The sequence below is a fragment of the Lepidochelys kempii genome, chromosome 6 (assembly GCF_965140265.1).
Source record: "Lepidochelys kempii isolate rLepKem1 chromosome 6, rLepKem1.hap2, whole genome shotgun sequence".
Lineage (NCBI taxonomy): Eukaryota > Metazoa > Chordata > Testudines > Cheloniidae > Lepidochelys > Lepidochelys kempii.
The window spans coordinates 55,863,931-55,886,607 of NC_133261.1; the positions used below are offsets into that span (position 1 = coordinate 55,863,931).

Consider the following 22,677-nt stretch of genomic DNA (forward strand, 5'->3'; position numbering starts at 1 on the left):
GTATTTGACTTTTTGCAATTAAAATAACATTTTTAATAACCCTGCCTTGTAGGATTTTTTTAGGTAATTTCATAGGGTGTCCTCCCAGAAAAACGTAAAAGCAAATTCTGTCACATATAACTGTAATAATCCCTCCGTCAGGCAACATCAGCAGGGTTTGAATCCTGAACATTCAGGAATGTAGTACAGATGTCTACAACTTGACCTCTGTGACTAACTATATGAGCTGACAGCAAGAAAAGACTGTTACCCCAAAGGGTGATGGACTGTTGGCACCATATGCTGGATCCAGGAGATGGGTGGGAGAAACCCAGTTTAGTCTGGTTTTCTTTCCTTCCCACATGCTCCAGGCAGTGAGTGGGCTCTTGCCTCATCTGTTGCTGCCAGAAAGGGGGATGGGATGTTGGGACCTGTTCCAGGTCCGGGGAGGTGTGCTCAGTGAGGAGAAGGAGGAGCCTATCTTGACCTGACCTTCCTCCTCCTCCCCCCCGCACTCACTACTAAGTCAGCTCCCAGGCATTCCCAGGGCTGCTGATGCTTTGGTGTTGGCATGGGCCTAGCTCTTTAGAATGTTTGGTTTTGTTATTATTTTGGCATGCTGCCAAAATGTTCTCTTCCAAAGCAAGAGAAATGACTATTTTTAACAGTTTATAACTCAGTCAAACCTGAATGGAATTTCATGCAGTACAGAAAAGGCACTTCACTCTTCTTTTTGAAGGCTTCGCCAAATTTTAAAGGCCTACTGCAAGCAATGGAGGTGTTAAGAGTTTCTCAAGGAAAGCCTCAGAGATATTTTAAATGGAAAATGTTAGGCACTCTAAATAAGGGTTGATACCAGTGCACGCACGTGCATACACACCTTGTTTTTACTACAAAGAAAAGGTGATTTTTTTTTTTTTAACCACATGTTGGGTAATGTGCTAACTAACATGAGGTGAAATCCTACAGAAGACAAGAACGTTGTAGTTTTAATGCATGTTAGCAGGTCAGGTTGAACCCTAAGCTCTCCCGCCTCTCTCAACATGCTAACAGAAGTAAAAATGACAAACTGCCTTGTCTTCTTTAGGATTTTACCCACTTAACATGAGATATGAAAACACCTTTTTTCTTAGCGTGTGGATACCCACAAAGATAAATCCCATGGTGAAGATTTAGGCTCAATACAATGTTACTACTGCAAAATCTCACATTGAAATGTCAAGAAATCAAAGAGATCTAAGGAACAAATCAAGTTCTGCCACTAGCAATTATGAGCACAGAATGTTTGATTAGACAGTAGGGGACAAATGTTCAGTTTTTAATATGAACAAAACTCACAATGGTGAATAGATTTTGCTGAAATTAAATAAATGAATGAATAAATAAAATAATGTCTACTACTGTATTGAGAAGAAGTAGGGTAAAATTCCACCCCAATCGGATTTATTGAAGACAGTTATAAGCAACAGAGAAAACGGGGTTTATAATGGATGCTACACTCCACCTTTAATTACAGTGGTGACTCCTATATAACACGAGTAAGATAAGCACAAATACCTCTGTCATTAGGAGTAATAGAGGTTAAAATCATGAATCTAATGGATAAACATAAAGTTCAAAATGATTTACATACTGTCAAGCTTTCTAACTGCATCCCACATTGGTTTTGCTTTATTTTAACATACAGGGTATTTTTTGCTGTTTACAGAAAAAAAATCTATCAGTTTGATTTCTTTCCTACTAGCATGTTCATGAGGTAAGACTATAATTAAGATTATATTACTTAAGAAATGAGTTAAGATTATAACTGGCAGATAGGCACCCACATCAGAAAGAAAATATTATATATATTTATTGGAGTGAATGTTCCTCTATTTGTTTATAAAGCTCTGTGTACATTTATGACAATCTGGGCCTGATGCAGGAGGTTCTTAGCACCCCCATCGATCATGGATTTCCATTGACTTCAGCAAGGGTTGGGAATGTTCAGCATTTTTCAGAATCATACCTTTTAGGTTTCCTTGAATATAAGTCTTGAATGACTAATTAATAGATAATAATAATAGAAATAATGTTCCCTTTAGGTCTAATGAGTGCTTTTTCCCATCCTTTTAGACATTTCTCATACATTTGGAGATTATTCTGATCTTGAGCATTATGAAAATGAGACTAAAATGTGAGGGTGAAATTGGAATTAACACACACACATAAGAGTTTTTCATTAGTAGTCGTGAGGGGAAAATGTGAGAATAAAGAGAATAAAACAAATTCAAGGAAATACTTCACACATCTTCCCAAATCACTAACAGTCTGTTCCACAGAGCTGGCCGAAAGCCCTGCAAAGTCAAAAGGGGTCTTTCCATCAGCATTAACGGGCCTCAGATCATGCCCTGCATAGGGTAAGTCCCATGTTCCTGAGAAGGTTTGCGTTTTGTCTCATTTCCCTCTTGCCTCCTCTGAAGACTCCAGAATTTAGGCGTGATGAATGACTCTGAAAACATTTGGAGGTTCATTTCAGAGAGATAAAAACAGGTTAGGTTGCTAATGTAACCCTGGAAATTGGATGATCTGCGATTTAATTATTACCTGTTCCCTACTTTTAACTTGACATTTCTCTGCCCAGTGTGCGGGTGATATAGCAAGAGAGTACAAAACCGCACTGCAACACTGCAGCTGTGCCACTGTAGCGCTTCACTGAAGACACTCTCTACGTTGATGGGACAGGTTCTCCCATTAGTGTAGGAACTCCACCTCCATGAGAGGCAGTGTTAGATTGACAGGAGAACTCTCCTGTTGACAGCACTGTCTACGCCAGGGATTATGTCCGTTTAATTGTGTCGCTCGGGAGTGGGAATACCGACCTACTTTCCTAGTATAGACCAGGCCAAAGAAGTTTACTTCTCTCAGTGAGTTACTTCTGAGCATGACAGAATAAAGAACAATTGGAACTCCGCTTCCTGTTTCCTTGGCCCCAAAAGCTTTGAACCTTTTTGCCAGACAGATAAGCCAGGGGTTCTCAACTTTTTTCTTTCTGAGGCCCCCAGTACGTGCTATAAAAACTCCACGGCCCACCTGTGCCACAACAACTATTTTTCTGCATATAAAAGCCAAGGTCAACGTTACGGGGTAGCTAGCAGGGCAACTGCCCAGAGCCCCACACCACAGGGCACCCCACAAAAACTACATTGCTTAGGCTTTGGCTTCAGCCCCAGGTGGCAGGGCTCAGGACCCCAGACTTCAGCCCCATGCTCTGGGACTTCAGCTTTGTGCCCTGGGCCCCAGCGAGTCTAATGCTGGCCTTATTTTGTGGCCCCCCTGAAACCTGCTCACAGCCCCACACTCCTGCTTGAGAACTACTGAGATAAGCCATGGAAATATGGATCTTCCCTTCTCCATCACATCCAGATCCCTGAACAAAGGTAGCTGATGGAAAGATTCATTGAAGATGCAACTGATGATGCACATCAATGTGTTCTACTAATACACCTAAATAACTGTGAAACTCAGTTTATAACACCATGATACCAGATTAAATCGCAAACAAATAAAGTTGGGATTCACTTTTCACCTCCCAAAACAACAGTATTTTTGCATTATTTTATCTATAGTTCAAGTTGAAATAAAACAAAAACAATCAAACACCAAACAAAGAAAAGAAAAATGCCATTGTCCTTAATTTCATGAACCTCATCAAGCTGAAAACCAGGATGCTGGAAATCTCATCAGAAGAGCATTTCCGACAGCATTCTGGCACTTCTTACTCTGGGTAACTTCAAGGCATATGCATATGAAAAAAAGGTTTGCCAAATTTTTTGTCAGCTCAGAAATGTTTCAGGCTAAGGTTTGAGTTCAGGAGAAAGCTCAAGTGGCAATCCTTAGCCAATTGCTTGTCTCTCATACAGCTGGTATGGTAGGTATATTGGGGTAGAGACCATCACTTGGCTGACATGACTTTATAAACACATTGCACTTTTTAAAAAAAAATATCCTTAATCATACTAATTAGAACTAAGATTTAAACCAGCGAGAAACTGGGGGCTTTCACTCTGAGACCTTGCATGGAGCACAAAGGCTTGATGTGGCTTTCATTCATTCTTGCTGACACAATTCAGGTTCATTTGGTAGATATTATAAGCCCAATCTCTCAGAGGTATATTGCTTGGCCACATGTCAGGTTGAAACTTCTTTTGCAAGTAACCAGCTGGGTCTCAAATTCTCTTCCATTTCTAGAAGAACCGCTTAAATTTTTCATCTATGGAAATATGGGTTCAATTTAATGCTTAATTGGTGTAAAAGAATGAAATGAGTTTGGTGGGGCTCAACTCTGTAGCTAGTGAACATTTGCCAGCATTATTAAACAACCATGCAATCAGCTGCGATAATCAGTGCCTACTTAGAAGCAGCTCAGGACTAGAATAGTAGGAGGAGCTGTAGATCAGGACTCAAAACACACTGACTGAGCAGCATTGGCACTTTAACTTTCTTAGCAGAACAACATGGGGGAAATTTGCACAGCAGCAAGTCTTTACTAGGCTTGCTTTTAGCTATTAGCTCTTTGCTTTAATGAGCTTCACATTTTCCCACCCTTAAAAGAGTGTACAGGAATTGGAAGGGGAAGCGATCGATATAAACGTTTCTATAACCACCTCCAAAAATGACCTACAATAAGCATTTTTTTTACCTCAACATGTCACAGACTTGAAGTCTGATGCAACAGAACCTTCAAGGGCTACAAACAAGTATTGTATGTCTCACTAGGAAGGAGGGATTCTTGCTAGCCCCAACAGGGTTCTGCACAGGAAAAAGGGTTCACATTAGAAGATCAAATTGCTGGACTGGAGCCATAAAGTAGAAGATGCCATTTTGTTTTGTTTTGTTTAATCAGTATTAGAAGATCTGGGTTCTATTCTAAACTCTGCCATGGGCCTCCTGCTTGACTTCGAGCAAGTAATTTAGGGCACAGTCCAAAGCCTAATGAAGTCACTGGGAATCATTTGATTGCCTTCAATGGGCTTTCAGTCAGGTCCCTAATCTCTGTGCCTCAGTTTACCCATCTGTAAAATGGGACAATTATAATGTTCACGGAGTGTGTGCACAAAGATAATGCCACTGATCTACTAACATTTAGAGTATACTACACGGGACATCTTTTAAGAAGGACTGCTACACAAGCACATAGATGCAATATTTAGGAATTTTGATTATTTCTGTGGTCTGATTATTTAGTACACTTGTAAGTCATAGGTTGCTGTTTCCTTTTTTCATTTACTGTAGTTTTAAGTATTGGTCAGATGTAGCTAGACTGTTCAGAGAGGTCTCTCTTATTTTATAAATCTAAATTAATTACAGTTTCTGAAGCATTCAGATACTCTGGTTATAAGCAACATAAAAAAGCCTACACATCAACAGAATTAAAGAAAGCTTCCTGATTCATTGTTATGGTATATGTGAGCAAAATATAGCGTGCCCCTATGGCACTGTAAACAGACTATTTGTACAATATGGAATAAAAGTTTTTTGTATATTGAAAATATACTCACATGAAACATTTTGTAGAATCATTTTTTTAAAAAGTTACCTTTAGCTAATTGCACATAGGTGTTTAGCTGTTATATTTTGCATACCATGTACTAAGGGTTTGTTTGAGCTTGCTTGCTTTATGGAATGAAATGCAGGGCTATTTGTTTGTTTTTAATGGCTTTTGTTTTGGAGGTTAATCCGAAAATCTGTACAAGGAAATCTGCAGTTATCAGAATTCAAAAATGTAGCAAGACTCCATTAGCAACATGAGTGGGTCACTATGCAGGTGGGTGTCTAGAAGAAAAACAGGGGTATTGACTATTAAACTTCTCCTTAGAAGAGCCTCTTGAACTTACTATTTGAAACTAGCCTGCTGTGTAGAGAGATTTCAAATGATTTAGGGTGTGTACCTGTAGTCTCTAAGGGTATGTCCAGACTCCAATTAAACACCTGTAGCTGACCCATGTCAGCTGACTTGGGTTCGTGGGGCTGTAAAACTCTGGTGTAGACATGCAAGCACAGGCTGGAACCCAGGCTCTGGGATCCTACATGGGGATAGATTCCTATAGCCCGGTCTCCAGACACAGCTCAAACCTCTTCACCATAATTTTACAGCTGCGTAGCCCAAGCCCTGCAAGTCTGGGTCAGCTGACATGTGCCAACCATAGATTTTTAATTGCAGTCTAATTGTACCATTGAATTCCATGGGGCAGAGCTGTCTTACCCACATTTGGAGGTAAAACATGCACATTCATTCTCCCACACAATCATCTTCCATGACACGCTCATTGCCTGCATTTGGAGGGTGAGGGAAATCCATATTCCATCCCCCATCCTAAGAGAACTTGGGAGGCACTTGAGGGATGGGAAGGATGGGATGTGAAATGGAGGAGAGGACCATGGTGGGTGAGAAATGGAAGGAAGAGACATAACAGTGGAGAGAGAATAGCATAGAAAGGATGAAAGAGGGAAAAGAGTGATGATTTTTAAAAGATAGTGGCAGAAGCACAGAAAGAAAAAAAAAACATACTGAAAAAAGGTCTCAAGAATGAAAAACAAAAGATAATTGAGACACTGGGTGAAATTCTTACCCCACAGAAGTCAATGGGGGTTTTGCCATTGATTTTAATGGGGACAGAATTTCACCCGAATGCCATGAACGTTTAAAATTTATGATATACAATGGGTAAGATGCTTCTAGCAACAACATTGTGCTTTGGAAAGTGAACGAGTAACATGTATGGCAGGTGACTCAGGATTGCATGACTGGACTTGTAATTTTCACCAGGCTAAGCTTGTTCCTTTTACATTTCATTTTTCAGTTTATCCCAAGGAGATCCAAAATGATCTATTCATATCACATCACTATTTCTATTCCACCCTGAAATATAAAAAGGAATTGCTACTAAGTTCTCCTGCCTCCATTTGTCTCTTCAGGGTTATTGGCTTTGGTTCCATCTAAGGGTCCTTTCTTCTAAAATAAATCCCCACAGACATCTTAGTAGTAAAACTGAGTGAACAGAGGCTTACCAGCTTTCATTTATACATATACAGAATATCAAAAATTACTCATTTGATCATTTTATTTGTCTAAATTTGCCTGGTAGCAATGGAAGCTGCCCACATAATTTTACATGAAAAATTACAACTGCCTGATAATGACTGTCGTCCTGTCAACTCCCAACTGCTTTCTGCTTGTCCAGAAATAGATGTGTATATGCAGGTTAAAATCTGTAGCCATTGGGAATACATCTGGCATGCATAGGTCTACATGTGGGTATGTGCATTTGTCGGGGGACAGGGGGGAGGTGGAAAGAAGTGAGCCCTCACTATTACTTGAAGAAAAGGAGTACTTGTGGCACCTTAGAGACTAACCAATTTATTTGAGCATGAGCTTTCGAGAGTTACAGCTCACTTCATCGGATGCATAAAGCAGAAAATATAGTGAGGATGTTTTATACACACAGACCATGAAAAAATGAGTGTTTATCACTTCAAAAGGTTTTCTCTCCCCCAACAAACCCACTCTCCTGCTGGTAATAGCTTATCTAAAGTGATCACTCTCCTTACAATGTGTATGATAATCAAGGTGGGCCATTTCCAGCACAAATCCAGGGTTTAACAAGAACGTCTGAGGAACCGGGGGGGGGGGGGGGGGGGGAGGAAAAAACAAGGGGAAATAGGTTACCTTGCATAATGACTTAGCCACTTTCCCCTTGTTTTTTCCTACCCCTCTTCCCCCCACACACACACACTGTTCCTCAGACGTTCTTGTTAAACCCTGGATTAGTGCTGGAAATGGCCCACCTTGATTATCATACACATTGTAAGGAGAGTGATCACTTTAGATAAGCTATTACCAGCAGGAGAGTGGGGTGGGGGGAGAGAAAACCTTTTGAAGTGATAAACACCCATTTTTTCATGGTCTGTGTGTATAAAACATCCTCACTGTATTTTCCACTTTATGAATCCGATGAAGTGAGCTGTAGTTCACAAAAGCTTATGCTCAAATGAATTGGTTAGTCTCTAAGGTGCCACAAGTACTCCTTTTCTTTTTGTGAATACAGACTAACACGGCTGCTACTCTGAAAACTATTAGTTGAATCACTCTTTTTTATACTTCTTACTTAATCTGCACATGGGACTTAATCAATTAGGGTCCAACAGGTTTTTCACAATGCCTACTGTGATAACTCAACATTTATAACAAACATTCTAACACTTGCTGCATGTCATGTAACTGCCATTTTTTCAAGATGGACATCAAACTCTCTTATAAGGTGCCACAAAGTGATTACACTTTACCATAAACCACAGGAATAAAAACAACAGGCAAATTGCTCAGCTGGTATAGTTCAGCATAGAGCCGTGACTTTCACAGAGCTATTCAGATATACACCAGGTGAGACTGTGATCCCATATATCTAACAGTTAGCATCTTTCATCTTTAAAAAGAACAGGAGTACTTGTGGCACCTTAGAGACTAACAAATTTATTTGAGCATAAGTTTCATGAGCTACAGCTCACTTCATCAGATGCATGCAGTGGAAAATACAGGAGGGAAATTTTATATACACAGAGAACATGAAACAATGGGTGTTACCATACACATTGTAACTGAGAGTGATCAGGTAAGGTGAGCTATTACCAGCAGGAGAGAAAAGAAAAACCTTTTGTAGTGATAATCAAGGTGGGCCATTTCCAGCAGTTAACAAGAACATCTGAGGAACAGTAGGGGGAAAAATAAACATGGGGAAATAGTTTTACTTTGTGTAATTACCAATCCACTCCCAGTCTTCATTCAAGCCTAAGTTAATGGTGTCCAGTTTGCAAATTAATTCCAATTCAGCAGTCTCTCTTTGGAGTCTTTTTTGAAGTTTTTTGGTTGTAATATTGTGACTTTTAGATCCGTAATCGAGTGATCAGAGAGATTAAGTGTTCTCCAACTGGTTTTTGAATGTTATAAGTCTTGACGTCTGATTTGTGTCCATTTATGCTTTTACGTAGAGACTGTCCAGTTTAGCCAATGTACATGGCAGAGGGGCATTGCTGGCACATGATGGCATATATCACATTGGTACATGTGCAGGTGAACGAGCCTCTGATAGTGTGGCTGATGTGATTAGGCCCTATGATAGTGTCCCTTGAATAGATATGTGCACAGAGTTGGCAATGGGCTTTGTTGCAAGGATAGGCTCCTGGGTGAGTGTTTTTGTTGTGTGATGTGGGGTTGCTGGTGAGTATTTGCTTCAGATTGGGGGGCTGTCTGTAAGCGAGGACTGGCCTGTCTCCCAAGATCTGTGAGGGTGAGGGATCGTCCTTCAGGATAGGTTGCAGATCCTTGATGATGCATTGGAGAGGTTTTAGTTGGGGGCTGAAGGTGATGGCTAGTGGTGTTCTGTTATTTTCTTTGTTGGGCCTGTCCTGTAGTAGGTGACTTCTGGTTACTCTTCTGGTTCTGTCAATACAGACTAACATGGCTGCTACTCTGAAACCTTTCATCTTTAAGAAACCCGAACAAATTATTTAGTCAAAAAAATTAACAGTGAAATGCAGCCACCTCTGGGGTTGAATGGGGCAGCTGTTTAATAGTGAACAGAAATATTATACAGGAGCTGAGGAGAGGAAGAGCCAAATTCTGTCCACACTTGCACCAATGTGAAACTTGAGTGACTTCATTGGATTTATATTAAATTTAAACATGTTTAACTGGATGCAAAATTTGGTAAGAAGTGAAGGAGAGTACCATATTCAATTGAAGGTGCAAGAGGAGGCTCTACTTAAATATCCAAAGTTAGAATTCAGCTAAAACAAAATCTTCTTTCATTAAATATTGGAGCCAAGTCTTAAATAATCAGTTACAATCAAGAGCTCAGTTTTATAACTCACCACCCCGCCACACAACACTTCCAACGACACAGTGCCCCCCTTGCTCCACCTAGAGCATTGACTCTGTGGTGAATCATATTGAAAAGCACTCTCTATTAAGACATTAACCCCACTTCCTGCAGCACCCTGTCCCCGTCCCCCCCCAGGTTAAGTGCTGACACTAATTAGTATGTGCAGTTGAAGATCTTAACTTCAGCTGGTCTAACTTCAGACACTTTTCTCTCACACATATTTTTAGCTATGTCCTTAGTGTGAGGAAATCATTTTTCCCATTGGCTACAAAGCCCACAATCATAACTGACACCAGCAGCACCAGGATTATCTATCTAGGTACTTTCAAAGTCCTAATCACAGTCTATCAAAGTAGCTATCAGACATTAATGAAGGTATCTTCACAAAACTTCTGTGCAGTAAGAAAGTATTGTTAGCCCCATTTTACAGGTGGAAAATAGAGGCATAGATAGATTGCACAGAGTCACTGAGGACATCTGAGACAGAGCTAAGAAGTGCATGCAGATCACCTGAGTCCCAACCCAGTTCCTTAACTACAAGCACATTATTCCTTCCCTTTGCTGGTGCCAGCTTTTGAGAAACCAATTTCTGCAGGCTCTTTGGAGATTTTCAAACAAAATAAAATAAACAATGCTACATTTGCTGAAAATTTTGAGGCCAATATTAAAAACTGCAGGGGAAGGTGGAACAGGGAGAAAAGCAAAATTCTATACATCCATGGAGCGTGGGGGAATAAAAAGAATGATCTGAACATTGGCAAATGTAAGATCCACCCTATCCCCCTGCCTTCACCACAACCCCCCCAGCCACCTACCCTCCCTCTCCTCTGGGAATGTATCTATCAGCTCCTCTCAATCAAACACAATAAAGGTAGCTGCTCTCTTTAGATATGCAAAAAGAAAAGGAGTACTTGTGGCACCTTAGAGACTAAGCAATTTATCTGAGCATAAGCTTTCGTGAACTACAGCTCATTTCATCAGATGCATTCAGTGGATGCATTCCACTGAGTGCATCCGATGAGTCATTCCACTGAATGCATCCGATGAAGTGAGCTGTAGCTCACGAAAGTTTATGCTCAAATAAATTGGTTAGTCTCTAAGGTGCTACAAGTACTCCTTTTCTTTTTGCGAATACAGACTAACATGGTTGCTACTCTGAAACCTGTCTTTAGATATGGAGGCCTCACGATCTCACACTCTGTCAGGGCTGCAGGCCATGTAGAAATGTAACTCGCAGCAAGATTATGATTGCAGATTGGTCTGTTGTCTTGAGGGAGCCAAGGTTGGCAAAGCATGGAAGCGATTTGTGAATTGCAGCAGTGGTAACTCTGAATGGCTTTAATTAACGGATGCCTGGGAACTGGAGGGAGCTCACCAGCAAGAAAAAAGGAAGGTGGTTCCCTGAGACTTTTGAAAGCCCAGCCTATTACTCAAGCAGCCAAGCCTATCTACGTCACTAAGAGCTGAGCAGAGGCAAAAGCTTCCCTAGCTGAGATAACCTTCTATCTAGCTTCCCCTGCCCCGAGTGAGAAGTGGAAAGACACTACTAATGTAACTTTTCCATCAGAAATTCCATTTCAGTTTGCATTGTCTAATTAGTATGATTTTCCATTGTCTACATTTTCTCGCCCTGCACAGGTATTATAGCACAATAAATGAAAGGAATGAGTCATCTTGTCAAATTTTTCCTAAAGCATCCTGGGAATAATCTGTTTAGGATAACTGCACAAAATCTATTTGCTCTGCAAACCTAATTTTTGCTGAGAACCAATAAATACGTATGTAGTGAAGATACCACTGCAAGCTAAGAGCGCTCGGAACTAAGTGGCAGATTCACACCAGGTGACTGATTATTTGGGCCAATGGAAAACTACAATGGTTTATTTCATTTGGGATATCATGGCTCAGTTCGATTGGGATGCAATAAGGATGACAATATCACCTTGAGTACAAATGTATTGGGTCACCTGGTGATGTTCTTCACCCTGATGCTGTGAGACTATGGACCTGCAGTCCGTACGTTCTCTGGAATCTCAAAGCTTTGACAATTAACATCAACAAGAGTGGTTTAAAAAAGGAAATCACACACCAAGCAAGAGAATTACAGAAAAATATTTATATTTTCAGTCCTCCCCATTCCCCAGCACATGCCCCTATTGTTCAATTGTTATACAGCTGATATGGTTGTATTATCAGGAGTGGACAGTACTGTACGGATTACCATTGGAAACCTGTGAGACGCAATTCCTAACAGGGCCATCAGAGGGTCTAAAAATCAAACACATATAAAAAACCCAGAAGGTTTCTCCTCTGAACTATCCCATGGGACAAGGCACGTTTTGCCTCACACGCAAAAGAAGGGGATTGGGACCCTAAATCCTGAGGACGCTGGGAGTTCTTCAGAAGGTACAGGACAAACCATGGAGAGGACTTGGGCCTCCTATTTCTGAAGCTTTGTGTTCCCTTCCCCCTCCAACATAATGTCAGGTCTTTTCCTGTGGTGGATGTTCCCAGAACCCCCCCCAAAGGATGTATTCCAGAGCTCAGCAAGCAGACTGTATACAAGGTCAGGCACTGCATTACCTTTTCTGTGGTTTACCAGCAGGGGGAGATGATGCTTGTCGTCCACTCCCAAACAACCCGAGGACTTCCTCATCTTGCCGGGCGCTTGGAGTACTAGGGGTGTAAAAGACCGTGCCACAGAGGTGGCTGGACCCTTCCATAAACATACACATGCTGACCCTGAGGAGACAGTCCTCTCCAGAGAAACCTGAATTCACTTATTTAAACATGGATGTCAAGGAGATCAAGTGGCCCAAAATTTTAACCTTGCGTCTGAATTCCCTGGCTATTGGGAGTGCTATTGGCTTGGGTAGTGGTGGGTAGTGGTGATAGGAAAAGCCTTGTGTTAGTGCAACAGTTTGACAGTGAGGGATCTCGTTATAGAGACTGATCCTAGAAGGTGTTGAGGTGCCTCATCTCCCACTGATATCAATAAGAGGCAAGCACATCTCAAGTGGTGCTCTGACCCTTGGAGGTTGGGTCTTTCTTACATATATATATATACATACACACAGTGATATAAAATCAAACATAAGCAACAATTAAACAAATAAACCAACCTGCTGCCCCAAACTGCTTCTAGAATATAGGCACAAGTCAGGACCTGCAGAGTCAAAAATCTCAATTAAATCAATCAGTACCATTATAAATAATAGTTATATGTATAATCCCAAAAGCCTAAAGGGAATGAGATACAAAAACAGGTCTTTCATTTCAAATTTCTTAAAGATGCTGCTCATCTACCCAAGAAATAACAAACAAATTCCACATTTATTTATTTATAACAAAGATGACACAATAAGTGGTTATTTCAGATAACCCATAAGTCACAGATTTTGTTTTCAAAGCCCTGCCTGCTTTCTATGCCTTTGGCATCTGCTGCCTAGCAACCTCAACAGAGCTTTCTTAGTCTATACTGATTCTGGAGGGTTTTCATTTCTTTATTTATTGGAATGTCATATAAGGAGCATATGAAAACAAAGAGCTGTTTGTTCTCTCTATCAAACGACAGACCCAAGGCACCCCACCTCACTGAAGAACACAGTTGTCACTGATCCAATAACCCACCACCACACCCTGGATTTGCTGGGAAATTGAAAAAGCCCTACTTTTCATTAAGGCAGGTAGACTTTGGAACCCTTCCAGTGGCTCTTGGCAGTAACGGGCACTGCTCTTTTTCAGCCTCTTTAATTGTGTTGGTTGAGTCTGCATAAGCCTTTTCACCCTGGAATATCAAGTGTTGTGTAAGCCTCCTGCTTGCCAGTAGCCATGGAGTTCCTGAATAATATGCACATGCTTCACTACTGCAAGACTGACTCACTAGCACACCCCCGCTACAGCATCCATGCCATGGAAGGAAACGAGGTTTAAAACTCTGCAATCTCTCACTGGGTCTGCTCTTCAAGGCATGCGGGTTTGGAAGGCGCTGTGGTTAAAGTAGGTGGTGGGGGAGTGTCTCACTGCACCAGCCAATGAGGAGGGGGGAGTTATGGATACGTGCTGCTCTATCAAGCTAGGGACAGGAAAGATAGCTTCCTTCTGCTTTTCCTGGAGTGGGGTTATCTCCTCAGTCTTGTTCTGATTGACTCTCTTCCCCATTTTATCAAGAATTACTATGGTTGATTATTAGGTTCTATTGCTCTTTGGTTACATCTACACTTGGAGCAGGGGGCATGATTCCCTGCTCACGTAGCCATATCCGCCCTAGCTCTGCTCACACTAGCATGCCAAAAATAGCAGTGTAGCTGGGATAATATGGGCAGTGGCTTGAACTAGCCACTCCAGGTACGTACCCACCTGGACCCTCTAGGTACATAGTCGGGCAGCTAGCCCAAGCCAGCACCTGCGCTAACCTGATTACACAGCTATTTTTAGCAGTCTAGCTCAAGCAGAGCTAACACAGATACATCTACACAAGCTGGGAATCACAACCCCTGTTCCAAGTGTAGACATAGCCGTGTATTGATGGCTGCACAGAACACCGCCTCCCCACTGCTAAGTAAGACTCATACTTCGCTTGTTACTTCAACCAGGGCTTTACAGATATCACTGGATCAATACTTCATCCTGCCCCACAATGGGGTAGGTCAATAATATTAACCTTGTTTTACAGATAGAGAAATTGAGGCATGAAGAGGCGGAGTAATTTAACTGAACCCAGATCTCCTTAACACGTAGGGCTGGGTAAATAGTTAACAAAGACAACAATAACAAAAACCACCTTATTTAAAAAACAAACAAACAAACAAACAAGCAAACAAAAAACACCAATAAAAGCGCCTGCCTTGTTTTGCTATGATTCTCAAGTTGATATTATTCATGCAAACCATTTTGGTGTAAAGATGTTTGTGAATCTCAGCATTTGCCTGCATTTAAGCACAAATGTTTATTCTGCCAAAATTTTGTACTGGGAAATGAAGTATTTGCTATCTGTTATTCTCAATTGAAAAATTTCCCATTATCCAATCAGAAAGCAGAAACAATATCAGATGACTTAAGTGACCAATCAAACAAACAAACAAGAAATGTTTGAAAATCATTCATAGACCAGCCACAGGCTTCAAATGTTTTATTTATTTATGGATACTTATGAATAATGAAGATATTCACAGAAAATGGAATAGATCTGCAGACTGTTCGTTGTCTGAAAAGGGGACTAAGTTAGGCAAGCAGAGGTCACTGGTCTGCGAGTTAGGAGACCTAAATTCTGTTCCTGGTTCTACCACCGTGTTGTAGTGTTGTTTCACCTCCCTGTGCCTCTATTTATCCTCCTGCTGTCAACTCTTTGGGACAGAGACCATCTCTTACCAAATGTATGCACAGTGCCTAGCACAATTAGACCCTGATCTCAATTGTGATTTCTGCCTGCTACCATAATACACAGACATAATAATAAATATTATTCAAAATTAAATATTTGATCACCTCTAATTATATGCAATTTGTTTTACGTCCACTTTCCACTGAGTATCAGTGCTGCAGTTCCATGGTTAACCGCACCTTTGACCCCAGGAAAATCTTCCTTAAGGTTTTAGGTTTCCTAGCCATCACCTCTCTTGGGTTGAAATAACGAGGAGTCCTTGTGGCACGTTAGAGACTAACACATTTATTTGGGCTTAAGCTTTTGTGGGTTAGAACCCACTTCATCAGATACATGGAGTGAAAATACAGGAGCAGGTATAAATACATGAAAGGATAGGGGTTGCTTTACCAAGTGTGAGATCAGTATAATGAGATAAATCAATTAACAACAGGATACCAAGGGAGGAAAAATAACTTTTGAAGTGGTAAGAGAGTGGCCCATTACAGACAGTTGACAAGAAGGTATGAGTAACAATAGGGAGAAATTAGTATTGGAGAAATTAAGTTAGGTTTTGTAATGAACCAACCATTCCCAGTCTCTATTCAGGCCTGATCTGATGGTATCCAGTTTGCAAATTAATTCCAGTTCTGCAGCTTCACACTGGAGTCTGTTTTTGAAGTTTTTTTTTTGTTGAAGAATTGCCACTTTTAGGTCTGTTATTGAGTGACCAGAGAGACTGAAGTGTTTTCCGACTAGTTTTTGAATGTGATGATTCCTGATGTCAGATTTGTGTCCATTTATTCTTTTGTGTAGAGACTGTCTGGTTTGGCTAATGTATCTGGCAGAGGGGTATTGCTGGCACATGATGACATATATCACATTGGCAGATGTGCAGGTGAACGAGCCTTTGATGGTGTAACTAATGTGGTTAGGTCCTATGATGGTGTCCTGAATGGATATGTGGACAGAGTTGGCAACGGGGTTTGTAGCAGGGTTTGGTTCCTGGGTTGGTGCTTTTGTTGTGTGGTGCGTAGTTGCTGGTGAGTATTTGCTTTGTGGGGCTGACTGTAAGCAGGGACTGGCCTGTCTCCGAAGATCTGTGAGAGTGAGGGATCATCCTTCAGGATAGATTGTAGATCCTTGATGATGCGCTGGAGAGGTTTTAGTTGAGGGCTGCAGGTGACAGCTAGTGGTGTTCTGTTACTTCCTTTTTGGGTCTGTCTTGTAGTAGGTGACTTCTCAGTATCCTTCTGGCTGTCAGTCTGTTTCTTCACTTCACCAGGTGGGTATTGCAGTTTTAAGAACGCTTGACAGATATTCTGTGGGTGTTTGTCTCTGTCTGAGGGATCGGAGCAAATGCGGTTGTATCTTAGAGCTTGGCTGTAGATACCCCTCGTCAACTGTCTGTAAGGGCCACTTTTTTACCACTTCAAAAGTTATTTTTCCTCCCTTGGTATGCTGCTGTTAATTGATTTATATCGTTAGACTGACCTCACACTTGGTAAAGCAACCCCCATCCTTTCATGTATTTATACTGGCTCCTGTATTTTCACTCCATGTATCTGATGAATTGGGTTCTAAACCATGAAAGCTTATGCCCAAATAATTTGTTAGTCTCTAATGTGCCACAAGGACTCCTCGTTATTTTTGCTGATACAGACTAACACAGCTATCACTTGGAAACCTGTCTTTTGGGTTGGATATCCATATCTCTCTCCCTTCAGACTGCGGGTTTAGGATTGCAGTCATTCTGCACCTTACTGTGACTTCCTAGCAGCTATGACCTGGGTCCAGCATCTGCGGTTAATCTTTTTCCAGAAGCTCTAACAGAGTACACGAGTTACAAACCAGCCTTCACAAAGCAAACCACATTTATTCTTAGGGCAAAAGCATTACAGAGAAAACACATATAAACAATAAAAGAAAACCTACATGCACGCTAAAAGTTTACCAGAGGACATCCCCAATTCCAATATAGAGCTCTGGTAAATTCCAGTCTTTCACGCCCCACCTGGGTTTTCCCCCTTGATTGCAAGTTCATGGCAGTTTTTAGATCAGGAACCAGGCTCCAGCTGGACAGTTCAATTGTTTCTTTATACAGCTGGAGCCTTTGATCTAATCTCCAGGAACAGGAGATCACTAGTCAATGTTTATCTTCATAGGACATAGGTTTCAAAAGGCTGAATTTTCGCATAACCAGGTTTGTGACATTTGCATTAATCACTACCCAGGGATTCCTCAGGAAACACACGTAATTGTTGTCCCAAAAGTCCATGCCTGTCTGGTACATTTCAATGTAGTCATTCAAACTCCTTATACTTCCCAGGTCTCATATCTATCACAATCAGCATTAGGTTTAAAACAAAAATCAAGTTGCTGGCTCTTTCCTCTTGCAAGGAATAAATGTAAGATCTCGTGCTGCTGCTTGTGAACCCAACCTTTCAGAGAACCATCTTCAAATAAACAGCAGCAGACATACAAACTCGTAAGTCTACCATCACATTCACCCAGGTGAGGGATCAACTTCAAAGCCAAGCTGAAATCATGGAAATGGACAATCAAAAATAAGCATGCACACACTTTTATTCTTTTATCAAATATTCTAAAAAATGGATTTGACTGTATAATGAAGAAAGTGTGATTAGCACCAAAATGGACTCTGGAGAAAAAAGAAGGCTGTACAGGTTATTGGAAAAGGATATTAGAAGAAGGTCACAGCCTAATTTCTGAAGATTGAAAGTAGATTTTAAAGAAGGAAAACCCCAACTGCCTTGGTTTTTATCTTAAAAAAATTAGTAGAGCCAGGAGTTCACTTCACCCTCCTAGGAAAGAGAGTTGCAGACTGGGTTGGTTTGCAATTTATGATCTCTCCCTAAATATGAAGTGCATCAGGGTTCCCACACACAAGCAGCAAAAAGAGATGCAAAGATGGTGATGAAATAAATCAACAAGGTGATGCAAGGCAAAAGTATTATCAAGAAATGGGCCAGCACTGCACAAACTATAGATAAATGATTAAAACATGGGTCAGCCTAATTAACCAAGGAAGACTGCAAGCAGGTCTGCACAGAGGTTTTGGAGGGTCCAGGGCAAAACCTGAAACTGAGTCCCTTCCCTGCATCCTTCCAAAAACATTACCACTGAGAGGAGGCCATGCATGGGTCTTGGAGCGCAAAGCAGCCCTACACTAGCCCCACAGCAGCGTTACTGTCCTGAGGGGCTGTGCTCAGCTCCATGCTTCAGGACTTGTGATCTGGCAGCCAGGGCTGCAGTACCATTCAGGATTGGCTCGGCCTCCTCTTTCATGACAGAAAGATGACTGGGCCAAACCTGAGTGGTGCTGTGACCCCATGTGCCAAGTCATGAAGTGGGAGCCTGGGACAAAGTGTCCCTTTGGCCGGCTACCTCCTCTCCACCCCGGTCAGCTCTTAACAACAGGACACATTATTCCAGCGGTCAAATCCTGATCCCCATTACCCTGATGTTACTCCAGACATATAGCAGTGTAAATGAGATCAGAATTTGGCCCAATTCTTTAAATATCAGCTATAAACATATTGGAAAAATAAGAGACATGAAATCCCTGAAGTTACAAAATGCTCTATTCAGGCACTGTTAAATGCTCAAAATACAGTTACCTGAACAAAAAGATATCTATAAAAAGAAAGTTGTGATCAAAGTAAGTTTGGTGAGAGGTACTTACATAAAAACTTTATAAGTACTGTAGTAATGGCATAATAAATAAAAAATACATAGAACCAAACATAACCAATACCAACAAATCCACTATTTTAAGGAAATGTACAGCATTTGAGAATCTACCTACATTATAAAGCAAGAGATGAGACATATTGTCAAGAAAAATAAATGTGCTTTGGGTGTTTACATCTATATTTTAGTAGGCACAGTGAGGACAAAGTTATTAAAATGTGAAAGTCACAATGTTATCTGCCCACATAAACCATTTAACAGTCCTTCCAGATACAGAGGAAAAAGCTGCTCTGTACAGTTGCATACAGAGATATTCTCTTTACAGCCATATATTATTACTAGCTGTGGATATGATGATGGCAACCTGAATTCTCATCCTGTGAATGAATCCCGAGTGATTTCACAATATCCAGCTACCATGGGTTTCCTGATGATGTGGAACACTGTCTTTGACAATTTTAATTTCTCCTGGTCAGTACTACTTTAAGTGCTAGAGTAGAGTGTGTAGTGAAATCAAAAGGGGTTATACTCTGCTATATATGGTTTTAGAGATGATACCACAAACTGTCATGATGTAAAGTGAAATTAGAATTTAGAATTTATGGAAAATGACAGATTGACAGCCCTGGAGAATAAAATGTAAGTTTTTGGCTCAGGGATAGTCATGTATTTTATGTTTGTACAGCACCTAGCACAATGGGCACCAACCTGGTTGTGGCCTTCAGGTATTACCTCCAACATAAATGTTAAATAACTAACAATAATATATCCATGAACAGGTATAGCCTAGGCAGTGACAGTGTAATTCACCTACTATGAATGAGCCTCAGATTGCTGATGTGGAAGGTTGTTCAGCCTTCATGCCCATCCAACTCCATGATTTCTGATGAAGGGAAATGTTTTCAGTTGTGGATGTATCCGTCTACTAGAAATTGAGTTGATACTTCCCAACTCAAAACAAAAACAAGCAGAGAGCTAGAAAATTATATGCTGCATATTACCCACCTAAGCATAGGTGTTCATTTAACCCTATTCTGGGTATTCCTCCTGGCCTCACTCCTTGCCTGTAATTAATTCCCTGAGTACCCAGGCCTTGTCATCATCAGTTTGTTCTTTGGGGAAGACTCCATGTCTTTCCTTACACTGTGAAGCACGATGACACCTATGTGCACTATACGTGAAACTTTAATAATATCACATGATATAATTTCACAGAGAGAATCACAAAGGCATCAGACCATTTTAATCATTACCAATCCGAACTATAGTTCACACTGAAATTTCTAGGACACAGCATTGCAAAGGATCCCTTTCTTTTACATCTGCTCCCCCTCACACTTCAGGTCCATAATTAATAGGAGGCTTGTCATTTGTATATGCCATCTCTTCCCCTCTAATGTAGGAGAAAGCCTACCTAAACTGATGGATAACGTTCTTTTATATACAATGGGGAAATTAATTTACTAACCATTGACTGCCTTTTTTTGTTTTTGGGACAAATACTAAGGTTTTACTGCATTCTCACTCATTACTACAAACTTGCATTGATTTCAACAGGTGCGCACCTAAGTACAGTGTGAAATGGAGTAAGCACTTTACAAATTAGTAAACCATGAAGATGATTAGAAATGGAAAAATGAAATTTTGACCAAAAAAGATACACTTTTAAAATGTTTTGCTTATTTCCCCCCATTTCCTCCCCCTATTTTCTGACCAGCTCTTCTAGCAAATACTGTTTTCCAAATACTCCTCTGACAAATGGCTGTTTAACACTGTTCTGCTTATAAAAGGTTTCCCTTGGTTTGTGCATCTATAAATACACATTTATGTGCTGTAGATACAAATATATATTTGTGTTAGCTTTCATCCCTGCTGTGTTTGTACAACACAGTGTGACATTCACAAAGAAGAAAAGAGACTAGAAGTGAGGAGTATTCAATAGTGCTGTCTAGCATTTTAAATGCAGTGAGAGAGATAAATTAGTGTTATCTTCACCAACCGCTAAGTCTGGAGTGACTAAAATGAGAGAGGAAGGGTGGGATAGACACATTGTAAAGTAAACCATGGACGAAGAGACCAGTCTCCACAATCTCAGCCGCTCTAGAGTGTATTCTGTTGAACTGTACCCTGGCACTCGCTGTGTCATTTTAGACCTCTATCCCTGATGGTAGACCTGGTATTCTTCCACTCTTCAATATTAATGATAATAGTTTTTTGCCTTCCTCTAGCAGCTTCCAGCCAAGGTTCCTAGGCCATTTCACAAACCTGTATAGATGAAGACTCACATAGCCATCTGAGGTATCTGCCTCACATATGAAGCCTCTCATAGCCATCTGTCGGTGCATTATCCCCACTTTATAGAAGAGGAAGATGAGGTTCTGAGAAGTCAACTTGCTCAAAGTCTTACCAGACACTTAGGGTATGTCTACACTGCAATCAAAAGTATGACGACAGCATGCATAGACATATCCAAATTAGCTTTAATCTAGCTAGTGCTAGTAACAATATCAAGGAGTTTCAAAGAAATCAGAGATGGAAGAGACCTACCAGATTGTCTAGTCCATCCTCTGCCCCACACTCTCCCAGGCCAATACATGAGAAGCACCGGAGGCAACACCATCTGTTTTTGTCACTCAGAAGGGAATGCTTCCTTGTGGTTAGTGAGAAGAAACCCTTTTGAAGATTCCCCTCTAGTTACAAAATGCCAGTCCTCCTGCATGAAGATATGAAGAACATGTTTTCTTCTGTATTATATGCCCATGTCTATGGAGTATTGTTGTAAATGTGCCTATAACTTCAGGAAGGAGGAAGCCCCCTTGGAGTTCATAGAATTCCTAAAAATGACACTCTTAAAACAAAATAGAAATAATAAATAGCATTCATCCTGTAGATAGCTAGATATCCATGTTTTTGCTAACTAGAATTAGCTAGCACAATCCTACTTATTAATGAATAACATAGCTTCAACCCATGACTTTTGGTTTAATTTAGATATACTTAACAAATCATTTGGCCATCTAGGAACTTCATGATAATCATTATACTGCACACTCTGGCCACTCAGAAATTCACAGTGGTGATGGGGTAGAACTCAGATTGTTGTGTTCCAAAAGGAAACAAGGATCTCCATCAGTTATTAGCTGCATAGGGTTTATGACCACAGTTGAGCAGTACTGATTCTATCCAACAGAGGGAAGGGGTGCAACTGCACAACTATCCATTTAATTACAAAGCACACACTAACTCATTCAGTGCAATTCCCTCTGAACAGATTAAATGATTATCTTAGAATATAACAGAAACACATTTTGCTTTTAAGACATTGTCTTAAACATTTTCAACATTCATGAAGGGAGTATGCCTTACTCTGTGTTTGTAAAGCACTATGCAAATTTATGCTGCAATATAAATTAGTTTTAATAATAATTATTTTAATTAAATGCTACATTCCATTTAATGATATTAACCTTGAGTATTAAATAGCACAGCTGTTGGGTCTCAATTAAAATCTGAGTTGGGTCTAATGGAACTGAAGTCTCATTTTCAACCTTTCTGGCAGTTTACCACATTACCAACATATCATCATAACCAACAGGAAAATTAACTCCTTTGGGTTAATATGCACAATATTCTGTTCATAGATCATAGGGTATGCCATGTTTTAAAAAGCTAAAAATTCCTAACTCGGTTTCTGTCATCCAT

The 22,677-nt window shown here is 40.6% G+C and overlaps 1 protein-coding gene across 12 annotated transcripts in view; it reads right to left on the minus strand.

Annotated features, from left to right (window-relative positions):
* The window catches only part of LRRC4C (leucine rich repeat containing 4C), an 846,136-nt gene that overhangs the window by 71,279 nt on the left and 752,180 nt on the right, over positions 1 to 22,677 (minus strand). Inside the window, exon 6 of one of the 12 annotated variants that reach the window (XM_073348028.1) lies at positions 13,022 to 13,065. The exons of the other annotated variants lie outside the window; for them this stretch is intronic. The gene's annotated coding sequence lies outside the window, so the exon portion shown is untranslated. The remainder of the gene's footprint in view (positions 1 to 13,021; positions 13,066 to 22,677) is intronic. 12 annotated transcript variants of the gene reach the window in all.